This window comes from Pseudophryne corroboree, chromosome 2, assembly GCF_028390025.1.
Source record: "Pseudophryne corroboree isolate aPseCor3 chromosome 2, aPseCor3.hap2, whole genome shotgun sequence".
In the NCBI taxonomy this organism is placed as follows: Eukaryota; Metazoa; Chordata; class Amphibia; order Anura; family Myobatrachidae; genus Pseudophryne; species Pseudophryne corroboree.
The window spans coordinates 314,952,480-314,971,605 of NC_086445.1; positions in this window are offsets into that span (position 1 = coordinate 314,952,480).

A 19,126-nucleotide genomic window follows, 5' to 3' on the forward strand; every position below is an offset into this window, starting at 1 on the left:
TGAGTCCTCTCCTGCCTGGGATTCCTCCGATGCATCCTTGCGTGTAAGCCTACTGCTGCTGGCGCTGCTGTTGTTGCTGCTGGGAGTCGATGGTCATCCCAGAGGGGAAGTCGTAAGCCCACTTTTACTACTTCCACCAAGCAATTGACTGTCCAACAGTCCTTTGCGAGGAAGATGAAATATCACAGCAGTCATCCTGTTGCAAAGCTGATAACTGAGGCCTTGACAACTGTTGGTGTTAGACGTGCGTCCGGTATCCGCCGTTAGTTTACAGGGAACTAGACAATTTCTTGAGGTAGTGTGCCCCCGTTACCAAATACCATCTAGGTTCCACTTCTCTAGGCAGGCGATACCGAGAATGTACACGGACGTCAGAAAAAGACTCACCAGTGTCCTAAAAAATGCAGTTGTACCCAATGTCCACTTAACCACGGACATGTGGACAAGTGGAGCAGGGCAGGGTCAGGACTATATGACTGTGACAGCCCACTGGGTAGATGTATGGACTCCCGCCGCAAGAACAGCAGCGGCGGCACCAGTAGCAGCATCTCGCAAACGCCAACTCTTTCCTAGGCAGGCTACGCTTTGTATCACCGGTTTCCAGAATACGCACACAGCTGAAAACCTCTTACGGCAACTGAGGAAGATCATCGCGGAATGGCTTACCCCAATTGGACTCTCCTGTGGATTTGTGGCATCGGACAACGCCAGCAATATTGTGTGTGCATTAAATCTGGGCAAATTCCAGCACGTCCCATGTTTTGCACATACCTTGAATTTGGTGGTGCAGAATTTTTTAAAAAACGACAGGGGCGTGCAAGAGATGCTGTCGGTGGCCAGAAGAATTGCGGGACACTTTCGGCGTACAGGCACCACGTACAGAAGACTGGAGCAACACCAAAAATGCCTGAACCTGCCCTGCCATCATCTGAAGCAAGAAGTGGTAACGAGGTGGAATTCAACCCTATATATGCTTCAGAGGTTGGAGGAGCAGCAAAAGGCCATTCAAGCCTATACAATTCAGCACGATATAGGAGGTGGAAAGCACCTGTCTCAAGCGCAGTGGAGAATGATTTCAACGTTGTGCAAGGTTCTGCTGCCCTTTGAACTTGCCACACGTGAAGTCAGTTCAGACACTGCCAGCCTGAGTCAGGTCATTCCCCTCATCAGGCTTTTGCAGAAGAAGCTGGAGACATTGAAGGAGGAGCTAACACGGAGCGATTCCGCTAGGCATGTGGGACTTGTGGATGGAGCCCTTAATTCGCTTAACAAGGATTCACGGGTGGTCAATCTGTTGAAATCAGATCACTACATTTTGGCCACCGTGCTCGATCCTAGATTTAAAACCTACCTTGGATCTCTCTTTCCGGCAGACACAAGTCTGCTGGGGTTCAAAGACCTGCTGGTGAGAAAATTGTCAAGTCAAGCGGAACGCGACCTGTCAACATCTCCTCCTTCACATTCTCCCGCAACTGGGGGTGCGAGGAAAAGGCTCAGAATTCCGAGCCCACCCGCTGGCGGTGATGCAGGGCAGTCTGGAGCGACTGCTGATGCTGACATCTGGTCCGGACTGAAGGACCTGACAACGATTACGGACATGTCGTCTACTGTCACTGCATATGATTCTCTCCCCATTGAAAGAATGGTGGAGGATTATATGAGTGACCGCATCCAAGTAGGCACGTCAGACAGTCCGTACTTATACTGGCAGGAAAAAGAGGCAATTTGGAGGCCCTTGCACAAACTGGCTTTATTCTACCTAAGTTGCCCTCCCACAAGTGTGTACTCCGAAAGAGTGTTTAGTGCCGCCGCTCACCTTGTCAGCAATCGGCGTACGAGGTTACTTCCAGAAAATGTGGAGAAGATGATGTTCATTAAAATGAATTATAATCAATTCCTCCGTGGAGACATTGACCAGCAGCAATTGCCTCCACAAAGTACACAGGGAGCTGAGATGGTGGATTCCAGTGGGGACGAATTGATAATCTGTGAGGAGGGGGATGTACACGGTGATATATCGGAGGATGATGATGAGGTGGACATCTTGCCTTTGTAGAGCCAGTTTGTGCAAGGAGAGATTAATTGCTTCTTTTTTGGTGGGGGTCCAAACCAACCTGTCATTTCAGTCACAGTCGTGTGGCAGACCCTGTCACTGAAATGATGGGTTGGTTAAAGTGTGCATGTCCTGTTTATACAACATAAGGGTGGGTGGGAGGGCCCAAGGACAATTCCATCTTGCACCTCTTTTTTCTTTAATTTTTCTTTGCGTCATGTGCTGTTTGGGGAGTGTTTTTTGGAAGGGCTATCCTGCGTGACACTGCAGTGCCACTCCTAGATGGGCCAGGTGTTTGTGTCGGCCACTAGGGTCGCTTATCTTACTCACACAGCTACCTCATTGCGCCTCTTTTTTTCTTTGCGTCATGTGCTGTTTGGGGAGTGTTTTTTGGAAGGGCCATCCTGCGTGACACTGCAGTGCCACTCCTAGATGGGCCAGGTGTTTGTGTCGGCCACTAGGGTCGCTTAGCTTACTCACACAGCTACCTCATTGCGCCTCTTTTTTTCTTTGCGTCATGTGCTGTTTGGGGAGTGTTTTTTGGAAGGGCCATCCTGCGTGACACTGCAGTGCCACTCCTAGATGGGCCAGGTGTTTGTGTCGGCCACTAGGGTCGCTTAGCTTACTCACACAGCTACCTCATTGCGCCTCTTTTTTTCTTTGCGTCATGTGCTGTTTGGGGAGTGTTTTTTGGAAGGGCCATCCTGCGTGACACTGCAGTGCCACTCCTAGATGGGCCAGGTGTTTGTGTCGGCCACTAGGGTCGCTTAGCTTACTCACACAGCTACCTCATTGCGCCTCTTTTTTTCTTTGCGTCATGTGCTGTTTGGGGAGTGTTTTTTGGAAGGGCCATCCTGCGTGACACTGCAGTGCCACTCCTAGATGGGCCAGGTGTTTGTGTCGGCCACTAGGGTCGCTTATCTTACTCACACAGCTACCTCATTGCGCCTCTTTTTTTCTTTGCGTCATGTGCTGTTTGGGGAGTGTTTTTTGGAAGGGCCATCCTGCGTGACACTGCAGTGCCACTCCTAGATGGGCCAGGTGTTTGTGTCGGCCACTAGGGTCGCTTAGCTTACTCACACAGCTACCTCATTGCGCCTCTTTTTTTCTTTGCATCATGTGCTGTTTGGGGAGTGTTTTTTGGAAGGGCCATCCTGCGTGACACTGCAGTGCCTTTCCTAGATGGGCCAGGTGTTTGTGTCGGCCACTAGGGTCGCTTAGCTTAGTCATCCAGCGACCTCGGTGCAAATTTTAGGACTAAAAATAATATTGTGAGGTGTGAGGTATTCAGAATAGACTGAAAATGAGTGGAAATTATGGTTTTTGAGGTTAATAATACTTTGGGATCAAAATGACCCCCAAATTCTATGATTTAAGCTGTTTTTTAGTGTTTTTTAAAAAAAACACCCGAATCCAAAACACACCCGAATCCGACAAAAAAAAATTCGGTGAGGTTTTGCCAAAACGCGGTCGAACCCAAAACACGGCCGCGGAACCGAACACAAAACCAAAACACAAAACCCGAAAAATTTCAAGTGCACATCTCTACCGGAAATACCTCCCACTGTTGGCTATTTGGCATACAAGTTCAGAGTCTATGGGTATCCTATCAGCTCTGTGCGAAAAGGTAATTGTCTGGTTATTCCACGTCACTTCCCAATTTCCCGGTTTTCGGTAATTGTAAATATTGAAACATAATAAGGATCTATCTACATGATACTGGTGGAGCTTCAAACTAGGGGGCCTAGAAATATTGAATTTCTTGTCCACCGGTCTCCCACCCCATAATTTGAGTACCTCATCTATTGCTAAAGAGTACGGTACTAATCCTGACTTGCTCTGACATTGAGGTACTTGTGAGCACACCCAGCATTCTGTCTGGTTTAAGACCTTACCCACTAGTGAGTGGTAATCACTCAATGGATGACGGTCCATGTCGATATTAAGGCTGGACTGACATCTCTGGATGCACCCATCCTCGACTATGTTCTCACAATTCCTACAAATGCAATTTTCCTCAGACAATAACCCTTAACAGTGCCTCCGAGCTCCCTGACTACCAGAGCGCTTTCTGATACTCGCCTTTGCTCGAGTGATGTGTTGCTCTTGAGATTCTACAAATCCATCCTCGCCATCAGAACCCATTCCAGATCCTTTCTCGACCTCTCTGGGACCCTCACCGAAACAGACTGTCCTGGTCAACAACAGGATTAACAGGAAAACCCGGAACGCAGTCTCTTGGGGTAAGTCCATCTTGTTAAGGGAAGAGAAGGGAAACAAGAAGGGGGAGAAAGAGAAGGAGGGTAGTGGGAAATGGAGAAAAAAAAACTGGTGCGACAACCACCTCTGGTCTTGTTGTTCTCTGCGCTCAGGTGCCGTCTCAACAGTCCTGCCTCTCAGCTTTCCCGGAACAGACACTCCAGTGATACGATGTTCTCTACACTCTGCTCTTTGTCACGAGTTCTCTCCGGGTCAGCGACCTTTCTGTAGGGAACATAAATCTTGCATTTCAATGTGTTTAACTGTTGTGTATTATCAGTTGTGTGAAGTGAACCATCTGTGGAAAGTGAAAAGAGAGGGGAAATAATAAAAAGAAAATTTGTCAGATTTGCGTTCACCATCAGGCTGTCACACCATCATGTATATCGGTATCTATGCACAGTCTCCCTTCACCAGTATTCCCATTCTCCACCCTTTGTGCATGACCAGGCACACTGATACTGGTGTCCCTATGCTGGTGAGATATACTGGGTTTGGGCAGAACTCTGAAAAGACCGAGTAGGCATGTGACGTTTGAACTGTAATCCTGTCGGTGAATTTAAGAGATGAAGAGGAAACTTTGAAGACAAATCACAGAGTTTAGTAATAGATAAGTTTGTATAGGCAAAGAAGATTTTACAAAGTTTGACATCTGGATTGGGCACTACGGGGAATGATTCCCTAATCGGTCTGTTCCCCTAAAAAAAAATTCTATGTGTGTTATATCTCTACTGGGACTGTCCCAGCCATCAATCCAGTGTCTTGTCCATTCTAAGTTCATTGGGAACCCGGTATCTTTGAGATAATGTCCTCTACCTGTGATGGACATGCATCTAAAACAGTGAAATGCAACATTAGTCCTCGTGGGTATCTAACATATTTTGTGCTTCCTGGGTGGGAGCACTCAATATGTTTACCATCTCAAACAAAACTCTGGTTAAGTTACTTAGAGGTCACTTGTGCTAGAGAGAGAAGCAGAAGTTTACTGGCCTCCTCCTAACCCAAATAAGTTCTGTCAAAAGGGTAATTTACTCTGTTCTTCCCATTAACCGAATCTGTGTTTTTCTATACTGTATCGTGATTCCTTACTATATGTCCCTTGATCCCGTCTATGTGTTTAATAACGTGGCTTGTTTTCTCTGTCTAAGGGTCTATATTGGCTATGTGTTCTACTATACCTACAATTTCTGGCAAAATGCCCTTCCTTTTTACAACTGTAACATATTCTCGGTCTTTTCCAAACAGCAGGGGTCTGGGGTTTAGGCTGATGAGACTTTGGTGTAAGAGCCTGTATTCTTTCAATCCTCAGCCTCTCCTCCTGTTGTTTTCTACGCCTAACAATATTCTTGTGGTGTACAATTGCGCACTCTCTAAGGCAAGCTACTGGGACCCCTCTCCAATTAGGCAAAGATGTTTGTAATCTGTCCCTTACCATACCTCCCAACATGACCCTCTCCAGGAGGGACACAACGCTCCGCTTCCGGACCTCCCCCCAAACACATGATTGTCTGCACCTGTGATGAACAGGTTAATGGATAAGAAAGGTGTTTCAGCACAGGTGATGTCTCTCATAAACTAATAGGGAAGTCCAGGAGCAGAGCGTTCCGTCCCTCCCAGAGAGGGCCATGCCGGGAGGCATGCCTTACTGTCTTATCGAGTCCATCCATTAGCACAGAGACAGCCACCTCCCTGTAATTCGTATCATTCCCTGTATCTGATACCCCAATGTATCTATCCATTATTTGCAGGGACCGATGGAAATATTCAGATGTCATTTCATTTTCCCTCTGCTTTATGGAGAAAATTCTTCTCCACTTAACAGTTGTGGGGAAATACAACTCTAGTTGCCTATTAATTTGCTCTAAGTTCTCCTGATTGTGTTTGTCAGTCATAAGACTATCCGACCCTAATCTACAATCAGTGATACATTTTTGGGTGTCAATATTAGGGGGTAGGCACGCTTTCAAAAATATCCGCCAATGTTGGTTTGTCGGTTCATACGCATTACCCAGATCTCTGATAAATTTCTGACATCTGGCTAAATGCTTCCGAGGGTCGGGGAATTCTGAAATGATTGATCGCAGCTCATCTCTGGGCCACGGGCAATACATTGCATTATTCCTGGTGAGGACTACTCCCTGACTATCGGTTCCCCCATTGGGAGTTACTATTTCCAAGACAGGGTGTAATCCTACCGTTCCGTTCCTAATCTGTTTACTGTGAGGTGTTGTTGTCTCTGTGCAATGAACTGTCTCACACTTACCGGTAGCTGTGACCTCACCAGTTCTTTCATTGGGGAATACTGTTACTGCTCTACCTGGTTGGACAGGCCCCACCTGAGTTTCCTGCAAAGTGACTGTTTGGAGGAGAGCTGGAATTTGGCTGGATCCTTCATCTTCTTGTGACCTATAACCTTGAAAAGACTTCAAAACAGGATACATCTTGCAAAAATTAAGGTTAATACATTGTTTTTGCATACTACTATCATTTACGGATATACCATTGACTGTAGCCATCTCTTCCCCTTCGACCTGTGTCGACAATGGTGTGTTTGTGTTCCCATTCCCGCTAGGTTTTGAACCTGTTTTGCAAATTTGTTCTCTTTGCATATCCCCCTCCTGTTGCCATAAATTTAAACAATCTGTATGTCTAATCCTTTGTTTTCTGGATTTTATTAAACATATCCTTATCCTTAAATTCTGCAATACCTCTGGTTCAAAACTGCCCACTTTAGGGAATGGTACCCTATCTTTGTCAGTCATACGTTCCCATTCAGACAAAAAGTCTTCAATACTTTTTCCTTCAAACTTCGCTGACCCCATGGGCCGCGGCTCTTCAACCTGAACCCTGGTTACAAAACGTCCCTTACTTGAGCAACTGGCTCCCATAATTGTGGGCCTTTTCCCACAAACACCAAAATATTCAATATAAGGTAACGGTGAAAGTTCTCCGAGCGCTCTTCACCCGCTCACCGCCCACGTTGGACAGTACTACCATACACTGTCGATAGCGAAGGCAATGTACCCAACTTAGGGCCCTATGTGACCTATATTTACTGGAAGTTTTTAGGAATAACTTACCCTTTCCAGTAAAGTATCGGCCGTTGGAGATTTTCCTGAGAGAGACCAGCGAAAACTCCCTATGCACTTTATTATACACAAATCACGCTTGCGTATGCTCTATACAGCGCTGATGATACCGCGATTTTACGCAAAAGCTCGTAAAAAGGATATCACATTGCGCTATATATCGCACCCACAAACGCGCGGTCCAATCGCACAGCGTATAGGTACTTGTTACTTATCTGCCGTACGACCACTGGAATCGATTTTCAGGCTGCGAAACCTCAGCCGGAGCGTATATATAAAAAAAACTATATGGGTCACACACAATTCACAATTCCCTACCACGCTCCTGTAAGTCTCCTCACGACTTACGTATTAAACCTTATACTAACGTGAGTCAGCCGCCTCACGCCACCGAGTCTCCACTCACTTGATGTACCACACGACGAGATTCTGAATTCCGGGGTTCAAATTTCCACTCGCTCCTACGTTCACTCACTCAAATACACTTTGGTTTTTCTGTACAGAAAATTATCATTCATTCAGACAAGCAGCTTTACTCCCAGAGGCAATACAGTACATAAGAGTTTTATACTAAACTTTGGAAACTGGGCAATCTTGTGCTATTGTAGCGTGGCTACTGTCCCACCTTTAAACTAAACGAACTATCGTGTGGTTTTATTCTGCGCACACAACGCTGTGCAAGCTTGCGCAATTACGCAAGCGTGCGTACCTCTATGCCACGTGTGCGGCCTTGCCCCACGTGCACGTTTTGTGTACGCTGTCCTCACGTTCCGTACCACGTGTACTTATGTGCGGATGCAATAAAACAACTTACACAATTTCTATAAATGTGAGCAATATTAACTATAATCGCTCACTTAACACGCCACACAGTTTCTTTTCTGTATAAACCCTTATAACTAGGCCAGACTGTGTTTGTGTTTTACACTTACTTCCTTAATATTTATATTATGAATCTAGCAATCAGTCCTATGGCAACAATGTGAGCGGGTGTACAAAGAGTATGGGTGTACGCTTTTGTTGTGTACGCATTTGGCGCCAAAAAATAAATTCACAGATTTTAAATAGCTTTTTTTCTGTTTACCTTACGAATTCTACCAGCATCCCTACAAACCATACAGAGCAGACGTCGTCTAATCAGCAAATAAATAGGATTTCTCAGTGCATCCACCGACCAAGAAAAGGATACGTAGGATACCTTTCCACCCTTTTGCTGATAGGTTAAGTCTGCTGTGACCCGTTAGGCTGTGGATATGTGGAAAACCGGATAATGCCCTCAATTGATAAAGCTGATGATCTTACAGGAAAGAAAGCTATACCTTAAACACACCTTAAATACACTTTAAACCTTTAGCTGCTGCGGCCGCTATACTTAATACACACGCTATGTACTTTATACACTGTTTGCGTACGGAGTCCCGTATCACTGTACGGACTTAGCGTACAAACGCCGCGCTGGGGATACAAAGTACACACAGCGCGCACACACCCAGAGATACACTTTAAACCTTATACAGCAATGCGATGCGTTACTAATACATTCTTAAACCTTAGCAGGAAAAGGAAGACACAACACCGATTTGTAGTTAAACCACTGGGTTCCGACACCACAGCGTAATATTTGCTGAAAGTGGTTTTACAATACAAATCATACACTACAATACAAGACAATATAACAGAATAATGGCTACAGTCAATGTACATACGTGATTGGAATCGCTTGCGCAACCCGGCCGGTCCCCGGTCATCTGATAGATAACGTTGTGAGTCTTGTGTGTGGCCAGGCTGCAGCAGGCTTTATTTATACAATTCTTCCAAAAGCAATACAATGGATACTGTATTCCCTTTGTCCATTGGACACAGGAATGCACTTTTACAGTACAGGAGAGGTCATAGGTTGATTTGAAAAGGTAGGCGAGGTCTTTCTCAACTGCTCTTGTGGGTGGTCTCCTCTGGATTCCCGCCGCATACATAATATACAGTAAATACAGTTTATATCTATATTCTGCTTCTGCACATAACTATCCGCAGGAACATGCGATCTTCCGCAGACCAACACCGGAATGTTACCCTTAAAATACCCTACAGCTGGATACCAAATACCACCTTATATCCTTAGTCTGTCCCCTCTTATCCTGTAAAGGTTAATCCCTTTGTTCTGGAATCATTTAAACTGTTGTTACTTTCTGATGTGGTGCAGGGGGACTATGGCCCTCATTCCGAGTTGTTCGCTCGTTGCCGAATTTCGCTATATTGCGATTAGTCGCTTACTGCGCATGTGCAATGTTCGCAGCGCGCATGCGCTTAGTTATTTTACTCAAAAGTTAGGTTTTTTTCTCATGGCATTACGAGAATTTTTCTTCGTTCTGGTGATCGGAGTGTGATTGACAGGAAGTGGGTGTTTCTGGGCGGAAACTGGCCGTTTTATGGGTGTGTGTGAAAAGTGGCTGGAGAAACGGGGGAGTGCCTGGGCGAACGCTGGGTGTGTTTGTGACATCAAACCAGGAACGAAACTGACTGAACTGATCGCAGTGGCAGAGTAAGTGTCGAGCTACTCAGAAACTGCTAAGAAATTTCTATTCGCAATTTTGCGAATCTTTCGTTTGCAATTCTGCTATGCTAAGATACACTCCCAGAGGGCGGCGGCTTAGCGTGTGCAATGCTGCTAAAAGCAGCAAGCGAGCGAACAACTCGGAATGAGGGCCTATGTGTACAATGTGCACTATTTGGATTAAATATGTAATGTGTTTTGATAGCTCTCCATGCGTTCACAAACTCTACCGTAAATACCCATACCACATGCTGATGCGCACGACCGCGGGAGCGACCATACGCAAATTGTGAATATGTGCATGCACAGCAGAACAAATACACGCGCGGAGGCCATCTGTGTGTTGTTTGTACGTGATGTGTGTACTGCAATATTTTTCGACTTTGACAGTGGATTTCTAAAGCCACAGTAAAGTGGTCAGGCACATTACTAGAGGAATTAGATTCTATGGATAGAAGTGACAATGAATTGTCATCACATACAGGATTCTGCAGGTTTCATGATGGAGGCCATGAGGGACCTTGGCCATCTTAATGCGAGGGCTTTTTCCATGGCTGTCGCGGCACGCAGAGGACTCTGGCTGTGCCAATGGTCTGCGGATGCAGAATCCAAGAAAAGTGTGGAGAACCTACCCTTCACAGGTCAGGCTCTGTTTGTCTGTGGGTAAGTCAACCTTTCTTCCCTCAGCAACACCACCGACTAGGAAATGTTATCCTACGTCTACAATGCAGTCCTTTCGGACCGCTAAAGTTAAAAAGTCAAAATCCCCTTCCACTTTCTTTAGAGAAGGTCGGGGGAAATCCAGAAAACCTGCACCAACAGGTTCCCAGGAACAGAAACCTAGTTCTGCTTCCTCAAAATCCTTGGCATGACGGTGGACCTCCCAGCCTGGAGATCGGGCAGTCATGTCTGGGCGTCATCATGCCTGGACCCCTGGGTACAAGATATTGTTACCCATGGGTACAGACTGGAGTTTCAAGAACTCCCACCTCACAGATTTTTCAAATCAGGCTTACCAGCTTTGCTAACAGAAAGTGCTATCCGACAGGAATACATTCAAAAATTGCTAAAGTCAAATGTCATTGTTCCAGTTCCACCTCACAAACAAGGATTATTACCTAAACCTGTTTGTGGTACCGAAACCGGATGGTTCGATCAGGCCAGTTTTGAACTTGAAGTCATTGAACCCTTATTTGAGGGAATTCAAATTCAAGATGGAGTCTCTGAGAGCGGTGATCTCAGGTCTGGAGGAGGAGGAGGAATTTCTAGTATCCCTAGATATCAAGGATGCGTACCTTCACATTCCGATCTGGCCGCCTCACCAGGCTTATCTAAGATTTGCACTGCTGGACTGTCACTTTCAGTTCCAGGCACTGCCGTTTGGCCTCTCCACGGCACCAAGGGTGTTCACCAAGGTCATGGCGGCGATGATGCTCCTCCTCCACAAGCAGGGTGTGAACATAATTCCTTATCTGGACGATATGCTGATAAAATCGTCTTCCAGGGAGAAGCTGTTACAGAGCATTGTTCTCTCAACTCAACTACTCCAGGATCATGGACGGATCCTGAATCTTCCAAAGTCGCATTTGGAGCCGACAAGGAGACTGTCCTTCCTGGGGATGATCCTCGACACGGAAGTACAGAGGGTTTTTCTACCGGTGGAGAAAGCATTGGTGATACAAACAATGGTCTGGGATGTCCTGAAGCCAGCCCAGTTATCGGTTCATCAGTGCATTCGCCTTCTGGGGAAGATGGTTGCCTCCTACGAGGCTCTGCATTACGGAAGATTTCATGCACGGTTCTTCCAACTGGATCTCCTGGACAAATGGTCGGAATCTCAGCTTCACATGCACCAGAGGATATGTCTGTCGCTGAAAGCCAGAATCTCGCTCCTCTGGTGGCTGCAAACTTCTCACCTACTAGAGGTCCGCAGGTTCGGGATTCAGAGTTGGATCCTTCTAACCACAGATGCAAGTCTCAGAGGTTGGGGAGCAGTCACCTAGGGGGAAAACTTCCAAGGAAGGTGGTCAAGTCTGGAATCCATCCTTCCGATAAACATTCTGGAACTAAGGGCCATGTACAACGGTCTTCTACAAAGTGGCAAATCTTCTAAAAGATCAGGCCATTCAGGTTCAGTCGGACAATGTAACGACGGTGGCCTACATAAACCGACAAAGCGGAACAAAGAGCAGAGCTGCAATGTCAGAGGTAACAAGAATCATCCTCTGGGCAGAAAAGCACGCGGTGGCGCTGTCTGCAATCTTCATTCCGGGAGTGGACAACTGGGAAGCGGACTTCCTCAGCAGACACTATCTCCATCCAGGAGAATGGGGCCTCCACCCGGAGGTGTTTGCGGAGGTGATAGGTCTTTGGGGCGTACCTCAATTAGACATGATGGTCTCCCACCTCAACAAGAAGCTTTGGAGGTACTGTTCCAGGTCAAGAGACCCACAGGCAGTGGCGGTGGATGCCCTGGTGACTCAGTGGGTGTTCAAGTCCGTGTATGTGTTCCCTCCACTTCCACTCATCCCAAGGATTCTCAAACTAATAAAGAGAACAAGAGTTCAGGCAATCCTCATTGCTCCGGACTGGCCAAGAAGGGCTTGGTACGTAGATCTTCTGGAGTTACTGCTGGAAGATCCGAGGCCTCTTCCTCTTCGCGAGGACCTTCTGCAACAGGTTCCATTCGCTTATCAAGACTTACCACGGTTACGTTTGATGGCATGGAGGTTGGACACCAGATCTTAGCTCGGAATGGCATTCTGAACAAGGTTCTTCCTACCCTGATACAGGCAAGGAAAGGAGTAACGTCTAAACATTACCATCGACTTTGGAAAAAGTATGTGTCTTGGTGTGAATCCAAGAAGTTTCCTACAGTGGAGTTTCAACTTGGGCGGCTTCTCCTCTTTCTGCAAGCAGGTGTGGATGTGGGCCTGCATTTGGGCTCCATAAAAGTCCAGATTTCAGCCTTGTCCATTTTCTTACGGAAACAATTGGCTGCCCTCACTGAGGTTCAGACTTTCTTGAAAGGGGTTCTGTACATCCAGCTTCCCTTTGTGCCTCCTATGGCACCTTGGGATCTTAATGTGGTGCTGCAGTTCCTGCAGTCGGATTTGTTCGAACCTTTACTGGAGGTTGATGTCAAGTTTCTTACTTGGAAGGCGGTCACACTATTGGCGTTAGCATCTGCTAGACGTGTGTCAGAATTGGGGGCATTGTCCTGCAAGAGCCCCTACTTGATTTTCCATGAAGATAGAGCTGAGCTCAGGACACATCAGCAATTTCTTCCGAAGGTTGTGTCGGCTTTTCATATTAACCAACCTATCGTGGTGCAGTGGCTACTGACTCCTCAATTACCTCCAAGTCCTTGGATGTTGTGAGGGCTTTGAAGATTTATGTGAAGAGATCTTCTCGTCACAGAAAGTCGGACTCTCTGGGGTATATTTACTAAGCTCCCGATTTTGACCGAGATGCCGTTTTTTCATCAAAGTGTCATCTCGGTCAATCTCGGTCATTTACTAAACACTAATCACGGCAGTGATGAGGGCATTCGTAATTTTTTGCTAGTTCAGGTAAAAAATTACGAATGAATACACCATCGGTCAAATTACGCCTGTTTAGATACGAATCTCGGTCATTTACTAAGCAAAAAAACACAAAACACTGCCGTGAAAAATTACAATTCGCAAAAAAGTCCTAAAAAAAAACAGACCTGCTTTTTTTATTCGTGATTTGAGATGCATGCAGGGATCCATGAGATCCGTGCATGTATATCAATGGGAAGGGGTGGGAAAGTGTTTTTTGTTGTTAAAAAAAATTGCGTGGGGTCCCCCCTCCTAAGCATAACCAGCCTCGGGCTCTTTGAGCCGATCCTGGTTGCAGAAATATGGGGCAAAAAATGACAGGGGTTCCCCCATATTTAAGCAACCAGCATCGGGCTCTGCGCCTGGTCCTGGTCCCAAAAATACGGGGGACAAAAAGAGTAGGGGTCCCCCGTATTTTTAAAACCAGCACCGGGCTCCACTAGCTGGACAGATAATGCCACAGCCGGGGGTCACTTTTATACAGCGCCCTGCGGCCGTGGCATCAAAAATCCAACTAGTCACCCCTGGCCGGGGTACCCTGGGGGAGTGGGAACCCCTTCAATCAAGGGGTCCCCCCCCCCCAGCCACCCAAGGGCCAGGGGTGAAGCCCGAGGCTGTCCCCCCCCATCCAATGGGCTGCGGATGGGAGGGCTGATAGCCTTTGTTGTAAAATAAAAGATATTGTTTTTAGTAGCAGTACTACAAGTCCCAGCAAGCCTCCCCCGCATGCTGGTACTTGGAGAACCACAAGTACCAGCATGCGGCGGAAAAACGGGCCCGCTGGTACCTGTAGTACTACCACTAAAAAAATACCCAAAAAAACACAAGACACACACACCGTGAAAGTATAATTTTATTACATACATACACACATACATACATACTTACCTTAAGTTCCCACGCAGGTCGGTCCTCTTCTCCAGTAGAATCCAAGGGGTACCTGTTGAATAAATTCTACTCACGAGATCCAGGGGTCCAGGCTCCTCGGCAAATCCAGGGATAATCCACGTACTTGAATAAAACAAAAAAACGGTTGCCCGACCACGAACTGAAAGGTGACCCATGTTTGCACATGGGTCACCTTCCCACGAATGCCAGAAACCCACTTTGCCTTCTGGCTAAGTGGGTTTCTTCAGCCAATCAGGGAGTGCCACGTTGTAGCACTCTACTGATCAGCTGTGTGCTCCTGTCCTCACTGACAGGCGGCACACGGCAGTGTTACTATGTAGCGCCTATGCGCTACATTGTAACCAATGATGGGAACTTTCTGCCCTGCGGTTGACCTAAAGTGACGTCACCGCTGAGCAGAAAGTTCCCATCATTGGTTACAATGTAGCGCATAGGCGCTACATTGTAACACTGCCGTGTGCTGCCTGTCAGTGAGGACAGCAGCACACAGCTGATCAGGAGAGTGCTACAACGTGGCACTCCCTGATTGGCTGAAGAAACCCACTTAGCCAGAAGGCAAAGTGGGTTTCTGGCATTCGTGGAAAGGTGACCCATGTGCAAACATGGGTCACCTTTCAGTTCGTGGTCGGGCAACCGTTTTTTTGTTTTATTCAAGTACGTGGATTATCCCTGGATTTGCCGAGGAGCCTGGACCCCTGGATCTGGTGAGTAGAATTTCTCCAACAGGTACCCCTTGGATTCTACTGGAGAAGAGGACCGACCTGCGTGGGAACATAAGGTAAGTATGTATGTATGTATGTGTGTATGTATGTAATAAAATTATACTTTCACGGTGTGTGTGTCTTGTGTTTTTTTGGGTATTTTTTTAGTGGTAGTACTACAGGTACCAGCGGGCCCGTTTTTCCGCCGCATGCTGGTACTTGTGGTTCTCCAAGTACAAGCATGCGGGGGAGGCTTGCTGGGACTTGTAGTACTGCTACTAAAAACAATATCTTTTATTTTACAACAAAGGCTATCAGCCCTCCCATCCGCAGCCCATTGGATGGGGGGGGACAGCCTCGGGCTTCACCCCTGGCCCTTGGGTGGCTGGGGGGGGGGACCCCTTGATTGAAGGGGTCCCCACTCCCCCAGGGTACCCCGGCCAGGGGTGACTAGTTGGATTTTTGATGCCACGGCCGCAGGGCGCTATATAAAAGTGACCCCCGGCTGTGGCATTATCTGTCCAGCTAGTGGAGCCCGGTGCTGGTTTTAAAAATACGGGGGACCCCTACTCTTTTTGTCCCCCGTATTTTTGGGACCAGGACCAGGCGCAGAGCCCGATGCTGGTTGCTTAAATATGGGGGAACCCCTGTCATTTTTTTTTCCATATTTCTGCAACCAGGATCGGCTCAAAGAGCCCGAGGCTGGTTATGTTTAGGAGGGGGGACCCCACGCAATTTTTTTTAGGATTTTACTTTGTTTAATTTAAAAAAAAAAAAAAATACGAACCCCAGCACGGATCACACAGATCCGGCCGAGATTGATTGTAAAAAAAAACGGCAGTGTTTTGCTAATCACTGCCGTCAAATTAGGTAAAAAAACACGAATGACATCGACATCGGAAGAAAAGAAAAATACGAATACGACAGCTTAGTAAATCCATCGTAATCAATTCAAAAAGTTGCAGTTTTACACTGTCGATGTCATTCGTGATTGAACTTTGACCTATTTTCGGAAATTACGAATGTTAGTAAATGTACCCCTCTGTTTGTCCTTTATGATGCCAACAGGGTTGGGTGTCCTGCTTCTAAGCAGACGATTTCTCGCTGGATCGGGTTTACTATCCAGCATGCTTATTCTACGGCAGGATTGCTGTGTCCAAGATCTGTTAAGGCCCACTCTACTTGTAAGGTGGGTTCTTCCTGGGAGGCTGCCCCGGGCGTCTCGGCTTTACAACTTTGCTGAGCGGCTACTTGGTCAGGGTCGAACACATTTGCTAAGTTTTACGAGTTCGATACTTTGGCCTCTGAGGACCTTAAGTTTGGTCAGTCGGTGCTACAGGAGCCTCCACACTCTCCCTCCCGTACTGGGAGCTTTGGTATATCCCCATGGTACTAATGTGGACCCCATCATCCTCTAGGACACAAGAGAAAATAGGATTTTAATTACCTACCGGTAAATCCTTTTCTCGTAGTCTGTAGAGGATGCTGGGTGCCCGCCCAGGGCTTCGTTTCCTGAATTTGTTACTTGGTTAAGTAGTGCATTGTTACTTGGTTAAGTACTGCATTGTTACTTGGTTAAGTACTGTTGTTCAGCCGTTGCTGAATTGTTTCAAGCTGGTTAGCTTGGCTTTCTTTTGTTATGTGTGAGCTGGCGTGAATCTCGCCACTATCTGTGTATTTCCTTCTCTCAAAGTATGTCCGTCTCCTCGGGCACCCGTCTATAACCCATGGTACTAATGTGGACACCAGCATCCTCTACGGACTACGAGAAAAGGATTTACCGGTATGTAACTAAAATCCTATTATAACCACCTATAGATGTATAGTGTATTTCTCTCACTGTATATAATTAGCTGTTCTCTCATATAAGTCTGTATTGTATGTCTGTCTTGCCAAATACATGATATCTGCAGCCACACTATGAGGGTCAAGTTTGCCAAAATCGGCGCAGCAGCCGCATCGCTCGTGTGTGGGCACACACATTTCATTCACATCCCCGATGGATGCGACCGTAATGTGATTGACAGTGGCGGCTTTAGGGGGTGCGGCATTGCGCATGCAGGCCGAATAGCGGGTGTGCAGGGACAGTTTTCAGGGCGGCTGCGTGACGTCACATGCAGCCACTCCGGTTAAAAAAATGGCAGCAGACTGACAGCGCAGCCAGGCTGCTCTCTCATATCGGCGCCTAACGTGCACTGATACTGCTTCCTCGCATAATGACCTTTACTACATTTACCCCTTTGTATTATTTAAATAGAAAAAAATTGGGTACTCAAAATGTGCGCGAAGGCAGCTCCCACCAATTCATATACATAACAGGATGTCACCACACCCCAATAACTGACCAAAAATTAAAAAAAGAAGGTAATCTCTACTAGTATGAGCACCACAATCTTATATACATGAATATAATCACGTTACGTTCCTTGTGAGGAGGTGTCTATCCTTCGGTTTCTCTCTTTATCCACAACAACAATCTGGGTGATACAGTCTCAGCGATTATATGGAAGGAGAACAAATTAAGAGAACAATGTGTGATATTGTTTCATCTACTATGTCTTTAGATTCAAATGATCCCCTTTATATAGACCAGACAAAAAGGAAAAAGATAGATTTATGGGTGAGGCGCGTACCCCAACTCACAATGAAACCAGAAGCTGATGCCTATAAAAGGTTTCTTTAATCTTCTTCACCTCCTTTTTGTGAGCCTTCCACCAAAGAATATTAGAAGAGTGCGTACCTAACTCACTTTTAAAGCTAGATACGTGAAACACATAAAGGTATCTTTTCCATAACACCAAGGTTTATCATGCGTACCACACTCACGGGAGTAATCGCAAAGACACTCCTATCTGGGTTTCTTTTATATCCAACGTCCCCAAGCTGTTATAACTTTCAATGTAGACGTGATATCACGATAACTCCCAAAAATGTAGATGTGTCAGCCTTGGTGGAAATTTCCTGGAGATAAAAGCGAAAAAAAGGTGTCACAGTACCCAGTAGTCAACGCGTTTCGGCTCATCCGGAGCCTTCCTCAGGACATAACAGCTTGAGGACTTCCCCTGTTCAATGTAAAGAGTGCAGAACTGATTGTGGAAGTGTCACTCATTCACCCATTCACTCACTCAAATTTAACTATAGCTGCCCAGTGGCCCTAGCCCAGAGCCCAAAACAAATCCTAAGCATGACAACTTTATTCAGACACTAATATAGGTTGTTTTTGTGCCTTTTGATGTAGACATTCCATGTCAATCAGAATAAAGTCAGATCTGATTCTATGAGTTTAGGGTATAGTAGTTCCATATATAGCACTTGCACTAGTTCCTCTTTGCAGAGCACTGTGATTTGCAGACTTTTCTAGAGCAGGACTTATATGTAAGCATTACTCTATATGGAATTTAAAATGGATATAAATACAGAAAATAACATTAGTAGTAAGCGACTTGAAAATTGTTTATACTTTCAATACCCACAGATCGTATCATTCTTGCAAAATGGTTTGTGCTGTATGCAGTATAGGCCGCACACCACACACCCGGCAGCCAGGACAGAGACCACTGTGTGCCTGCAGTGGCTCCCCCTAAATCTGCAAATGGAACCATTTTCTGTGTGATATATTTGAAAAGTTGGTGCCAGTACAGAAGTTAGTAAAGTCCCAATGGATACTGTTATGTGGGAGGTTGCCTACTGTTATGTGGGAGGCTACCAAACTGGTAATAGAAAGTGGATTTGTTGATTGCACATGCACAGCTGAGAAATTGAGATGCTAAGGAGCTCAGCTATAGAGTGGGATGAAATGAAACAGGTCTGAGAGCTGAGATTGGGCAAGCAACAATGCAAAGGTGGTGCCAAGCGCCAGGGCCACTGTACAGTATATACTGATAGAATGTTTGGGACCACAGCAGAAGCTCCAGAAATATGTGTGAGAGATCTGGAGAGGCAGCGCTGGGAGCCACAGCAGAGATCTGTAGAGGCTGTGT